We start from the raw sequence: 6645 nt of genomic DNA, 5'->3' as shown, positions 1-6645 counted from the left end.
ATTCGGCGCAGCGGCAGAAGCGTTGCCCCGCGTACGCCTAACCGGAGGAGGCGCTGCCTTCCGTCGAGATGGGCGGCCGCTATCGGTCGTTCACGTGACCGCCGGTGGGCGGTGCCAGCCAATGGGGGACGAGCCTGCGCGTCCGGCGTCCGTAGCCTCATGATGGATCACCGAGGCGAAATTTTATTTTTCGTTCCTTCTTTTTATCTGGCACGCTGCAGTTGACACTTATCGTAGCGGGTAGGTAGTCGAGTATTATATCTCCGTACCCACCTTCCAGGATCACCGTCCCTCCGCCGCGGAACCAGCTACCCGGCTCTCATGCCTCTGCTCCCCCCCTTCCTCCCCTTCTTGCCACCCTCTGCCTTCCTGCCTACCTTCCTGCCAGCCACCGAGGCTCTTTCCTACGAGTCCTTTTTCCCCGAGGCGACCAGTCGCCTCTCTGTGTACACGCGTGTCCCACCTGTCTACGGGCACCGACGCGTCGTCCTGCACTTTCATTAAGCCCTGACTGCTGATGGGTTAATTACGGGACGCGAGATCGCCGAGAAAGTTGGTCGCGTGGTCCCCGTCCCGCTGACAAGCCTACCTTCCTACCCGACAACCTATCCTACTGTAGGAATTACCCGCGTGATTTGTAAGCTCGAGAGCGAGGATAGACGCCGCGGGGGATACCACGCTCCTGGTTCGCCACCCGAGGGTTGATTCTGCTCAACCCTGGCTAGATTTCGGCGTTTCTTTCGCGAGAAATAAACATCTTCTGCACCGGTTGCAGCGAACGGGAGCCACACAGATCCCCTTGTTGGAACAAGCGCAAGTTGGGAACACGCGGGAGGAACGACGAGAGTTGCTTTCATTTTCATGTAACCGTGTCTCCGACGCGTCTTCTAGAGATGCTGATTCCCGCAGGAAATCTCGTACAACCTTCCCCGTATCCTTGAAACCGCGATACCTGACGAACCACGACGGAACCAGTGCAGTATAAAACAACGCCGACCACCTCAGATTACACAGAAGTTGCACCGTTGCGTCGATGCATTGGTCGGGGTTATTACGTAAGGGCGGCGCGTGCAAAGGCGGTCGTTTGTCCGGATCCCATGGATCGCACGGGGAAGAGCGCCGGCGGAGAGCTCGAAGGACGCGTGACGGGCCCATGGGACGTCTGGTACCCCATGTGGGTTCAGTGACAGGATGACACATTCCGCCGTGAAAGTTTTAGGAGAGCGGTCCCGTATCAGCGGTTCAGTCAGATGAGCTTATACCGAGGGCGCCACCTGCGGCCACCCGCGACATCCGTTCGCCGTCCATTCTCCCGGCCCCATCAAGATCAGGAAATCTTCATCTTGATCGAACTTCCCTGACGTCTCATAGTTCTGATTCTCACTGTCGGCCGATCTTTTTCACCTGAACGCGCCCGTACATACTCCCATGCCACGGCCGGCCTACATCCGTCCCTTTCGCTCCTTCGATTCGTCGGTGTTCGTTATGGCCGCGTGTGTCTCCTCCTGCCTTCTGCCCGATAAAGTTGCTAATTGGCACCGGGCCAATCGGTGGTACCCCGGGCGCAAGCCTTTCCGCGGCTTGCTCCACTTTTGCGCGAGGCGTTTCCACGCTGTCGCAACCCGGCACGAATCGTTGAAATGCTGCTTAATTGTCACCCGAACCGTTTGCTGCTACCTGCGCAACTTTCTACCGAGTGGCTCACCGCAAAACCTGGCACCGGTGAAGCGATTCTGGATCGGCGCATGGTAAATCTCGCGTCGCGGCCAAACGATTGACCGGCGACTGAATGTTCCCAGCGTTCGTTGCTCGTTTCTTTTTTTTTTTTGCCGTAAACTGGTTCACCGGGATATGCTTCTGCAACATTTCTACCGTCGCCAACGGATCTCAATATCGGTTCAATAAACATACGAATGTTTCAGAAAAAGGGCATTGAATACGAATGCGCATCAACCGAGGCGAAATTGAATATTTATGATCAATGTTGCTGCCATAAAACCGGCAATAAAATTTGTCACGACTGTACGAATGTGTTGTAACGTCGCTGCAGTAAAAAGCCGCGTTAGAGGATAAACACTCTTGCCCAACGATGCCTAAGCTTTTCCGCTCCGGTTAACTTCTCGGCTTCGGTCCGCCAAAATTGCGGTGTAGCTCCGACGCGATAACCCTTTGCCGTATCATTTTTAATAATTTCTTAGGAGAAGATGAACATTTGTTTTCATTGTGTGCCCTCATTTCCTTGGATATTTAAATATTATGGAGGAAAGAACGGAATTTTTGCCGAACTTCGAAGAACAGAATAATCGTTCATATATATATATATATATACTTAACTCGTTAAAATACGGCAAGGGGTTGAAGTTCAACAAAAAACCATAGTCTATTTATTGAAATCACGAAAAGGTGAGTTTTGCTTAACAATTACTGATCTACGTAAAACTTTTATTGGTCTACTTTGGTTCCAGATATTCTCCAGACATTCAGCAAGAACCGTCTCACCGCCGATCGAGAGTGTGCCTGTGGGATCGATCCCGACTTCCTCGGAGATCTATACCCTCTGCTGGATCTCCCGGGCCGAGATTACGGGGTTTAGGAGCCGGTCACACGGTTGTTGCCCGATGAGCCGTGTGATTTCTCGTCCAAACAGTCCGAGTACGTTTTAATGGAATTTTCCGGGATCAGAGGAGTAAATTCGAGTTTAGCCGAGTCTAATGTCGGGATAAATATCAGCGATCCTCTCTGCCGCGTCCTCTGCCCCCCTCGGGGCCCTTCTCTGCTTGCGTTGGACACGCGTAAAGTTCGCCCCGTGGGCTAATCCTCTTAAACAATTACAAACCAGTCGATCGGTCTGGTACCTATCTCGTCGTGGCGCCACGCTGGGTTTTGACGTGGGATGAGGCACCTGCATTGTCATGCTAAGCCCCAGTCGCCTTGCTGCAGTTCCCTTTTATCTGCGACCAACAACATCCCGTCAACTTACTCCCGAACTGTCCCGTCCTCCTTCGTGAACTTCTTCCTTCGATTTTTCTTGCCTCGGGGCCGCGCTTCTTTATTTCCCCGTGCGACCTGCTCCGGCGAACCACCGAATTTCTGATCAGTTGCGTCGAACCCGCACGGCAGAGACTCGTCGCTGCGCTCTTGGAAAAATGGCTGAAGCGTGCCCGTTGAAAATCGAGCCAGTTTCTGAAGTAGCTCTCGATTCCAATTTCTGACTAATTGTAAACATTTATTTTTATTTCGATGTATTTGAACAAACCGAATTTTGGGAGGACATTTAGGATGTAAACGGGTCGAAGTACCTTTCGCTGTAATAAATTTTAACTTTCTTCTAATATGTATCATTTTTAGTCAGGAACGAGGAAGTAAATAAATAATGGAACTATGAAATATATGGAAATAATGGAATAATGGAATAAAATGATGTATCCTTGCATTGTAGATGTACAATATATTCTCCCTAAGTTTCCTTCAGATTTTAAACTACCGAGCTCTAAACGTGACTAATGTATATTGTTTTATAACAATGACAAGATTTGATTTATTTACGTTTCCTACGATTTTTATTATAATATGTGCTGCAACGAAGAAGTTCGTATAAAAGTGTCCAACGAAAACATTTTTATAGCATCAAGGATTATAAAAGAAAAAATCAGAAATCAATCATTTTGAAGGGTTTGATAGTTAGTGTTGAAAGAACTATAATAAATTCTCCCTAATTGATGCTCAGATTGTGCACAAAAATGGTCAGTTTGGGAAGAGGAGATGCGATTATTCGATTACTATACTCACGGCTCATTTTTATAGTTGCCAATCGTCAATAATTATAAAAACGAGGCGAAAGGCACGAATAATCGTATCTCCTCCACCAAAATTGTCCATTTTTGTTTGCAAGCTGAAGGAAAATTAGGGAGAATTTACTGTATTTTGCATCGCGTCGAAGTGAACAAGATTATTAACAAAGATCTTCGACAGACTGTTAATTTTGTGAATAACTGTGCTAGAAATCACAGATGCCAATCGATAAATTTCCAACGCAGGAGGTTAAATTAGTTTGATTTTCTGAAAATTTTACCGGTCGAATTTTGATATTTGTTAACCTTTGAAGCTATTCTTTTCAACGACGAACGAAGATTGAAGCAGCATTTTTTAGCAAAATCGCCAACAACGTTGTGTTGTTTATTTTTCTTAAATTCGTGGAACATCTTCACCGTTTCCTACGAGAGTGCAAACGAAGTTCGCGCGCGTTCCAACAATCCAAAGGAAAAATTTTGCCGGGAACAATCGGTTTAAACAAATTAATACAGTGGTAGCCAGCGTGTAATGTGCAGAGAATGGCGAACAATAGGAATTCGTGTAAGAACCGCGAAGTCAACAGCAAGAATGGACAGCGACGGGTCCGTCGGCCACCAAGACGTTTCATTTAAGCGGACTACAATAATTGCAGCCGACAATATCACGTTTAAAGCTGCACTGTCTGTCCTCTTGTCATTCAAGCAACCAGTCACAACAATCCAGCGGGTGGTTGCTGACGGACAGCTGTCTATTGAGAGTCTCGAACGCTGGCATTCTGTCAGAAAACTGGCTCTTTATAAGAGATAGCGTTGCCCACAGAGGAGCCGAGCCGTCTCTATTCTATCGAGAAAACGCAGAAAGTCAGGAAACCGCGTGGAATAAAGGTAGCAGAGGCGGAATAGCAAAGAGGCTGCCGGTCCCTGGAGGGACGGATACCTTCGACGAGGCTGCCCCGCCCGAATTTTGCAGAAAGCACCGTTCCTATTTTTCAGGTTCTCCACGTCGATCACGTTCTCGACGTGACTCCAGCGTGCGCACCGCGGTTTTCTAGATTCTTTTGTCTCTGCTCGCGAGTCAATTGATTGCCAACCTTGAACCGGAGATGAACGGGTCTCTGGATCACCGTGGATCTTTTAAACGATCGATCGGCCAGCTGATCTTCTCGCGAATGACGTCCGACGCCGCTCGACTTTGCCACAAAAATTTCAAACGCGTTCAGTATTTCTTCGAAAATTCTCATCGCGCAGGTTGACCATTAAAAAATGAATTTGGAAGCTCCTGGGCGATTTTTTAGATTCCGCGACTCTTTACTCGGCAAATGAACTGAATTCCAAGCGCGTTCAAGACAAAGATAATAGAACAATCAACGCTAGGTCACTAATTGTTTAATTTACGATCGTTCGGATCGTAAAGATAGAATGTGAAGAATATAATGTAGAGAAGTGTTACGATAGCACTAATAAACGTCTACTGATGCCACTGAAACGAGTCTTGTTGTTTCTTTTATAAACTAATATAAAACAGCTGCTTCTAGCGCTCCTTAAATCTAGCGTTAAAATAGCTTCGCGTGCAAGTGATGGAATTATTTCTCAGCTCTGTGAAAATTCGTTGAACAACGAGACTTCCTCTTTGACATGCGATACTTCTGTGACACGATCGCGACGATCGGTCTAAGGAATTAAGACACGGGCTCGCTCGACGAAGCATCTTCACCTGAATTTTCACGGTCAAAATCGATTTCCCGATCTCGTCACATGGTCTTTTTTCTCCCTTTCCTTCGTGATCCAGATGTTCCCTTTTCGGCGTCGCTACCTCGGCTGTCATCGAGCCCGGGACGAGATCTAAATTCAACAACTATCGGATTGCAGGGAGAATCTGCGCGCGGACGGACGGGGTCGGAGGGCCGATCGATCTTCCGGGGCCGAATTTTTCCATAATTCCGCCCATTTTCGAAATGGCGGCCCCCGGGTTTTTGTATGCGGCACGGCACGGAATCGTACCAGGGACATGGGAAACCCCGCACAATGGAGTCATCGATCATTCTGTATGAGAGTTCCTCGATTGCTGCTCTAACTGTGCCGGTTCTTGCCCGCCTGGAGCACCGACGCGACCGTAATCGAGTGTATTTACGAATACGTCGGGGATCCCGTTGCAAATGCCCTTTGTATCTTTTCATTGTCTTCCCTACTGCTCGCGGGAAATCGATAGTCTCGCGGGAACCTCGTTGTTTCAATTTCGAGATGCCTCAAATATTCTTTTACCGGTGTTCGATGAACCTTCGACCGTTCTTTTGTCGTTCATTAAGGCTGGTACTCTCTTGTAGCTTTCTTTTCATCAGAAACTTCATAATGGACAATTATGGACAAGCATAAGCACAAATATGGACAATTTGGGAGAAGGAGATACGATTATTCGAGCCTCGTGGCTCATTTTTATAGTTGTCGACAATCGATGAAAACGATAAAAATGAGCGACAAGGCTCAAATAATCGTATCTTATCTTCCCGAATTGTCTATTTTTGTGTACAATCTGAGCGTCAATTAGGGAGAATTTACTGTAGTTCTTTCAACACATTTTCCTTCTTACAATTCCCGATGCTATAAAAATGTTTTTGTTGAACATTTTTATACGAACTTCTTTGTTGAAGCACATATTATAATAAAAACCACAGGAAGTATATAAATAAATCTGATCCAATCTAGAAACAACACAAAACGAAAAAAAGAACAAAAAATATTATTTTCATTTAATGTAACCTTAATTTAATAAATTTCTTCCTTTCCACTACTCAGTACAATGGAACGAGAATGGTTTTTTTTCGGTTGAACGATATCATCTTCACTTTCTGAACCT

General features: G+C 46.7%; 1 long non-coding RNA gene across 1 annotated transcript; it reads left to right on the top strand.

The window, feature by feature from the left end:
• The first annotated feature begins 99 nt into the window (after positions 1-99).
• Positions 100-3408, top strand: LOC143259453 (uncharacterized). The gene is made up of 2 exons (XR_013033369.1): positions 100-240; positions 2466-3408. It is a non-coding gene; the product is annotated as an uncharacterized LOC143259453 (long non-coding RNA).
• Positions 3409-6645: the final 3237 nt, after the last annotated feature.

The sequence above is a fragment of the Megalopta genalis genome, chromosome 5 (assembly GCF_051020955.1).
Source record: "Megalopta genalis isolate 19385.01 chromosome 5, iyMegGena1_principal, whole genome shotgun sequence".
NCBI classification, from domain to species: Eukaryota; Metazoa; Arthropoda; class Insecta; order Hymenoptera; family Halictidae; genus Megalopta; species Megalopta genalis.
Note: the sequence above shows the minus strand (reverse complement) of the source record. Positions and strands in the feature narration are given on the sequence as shown.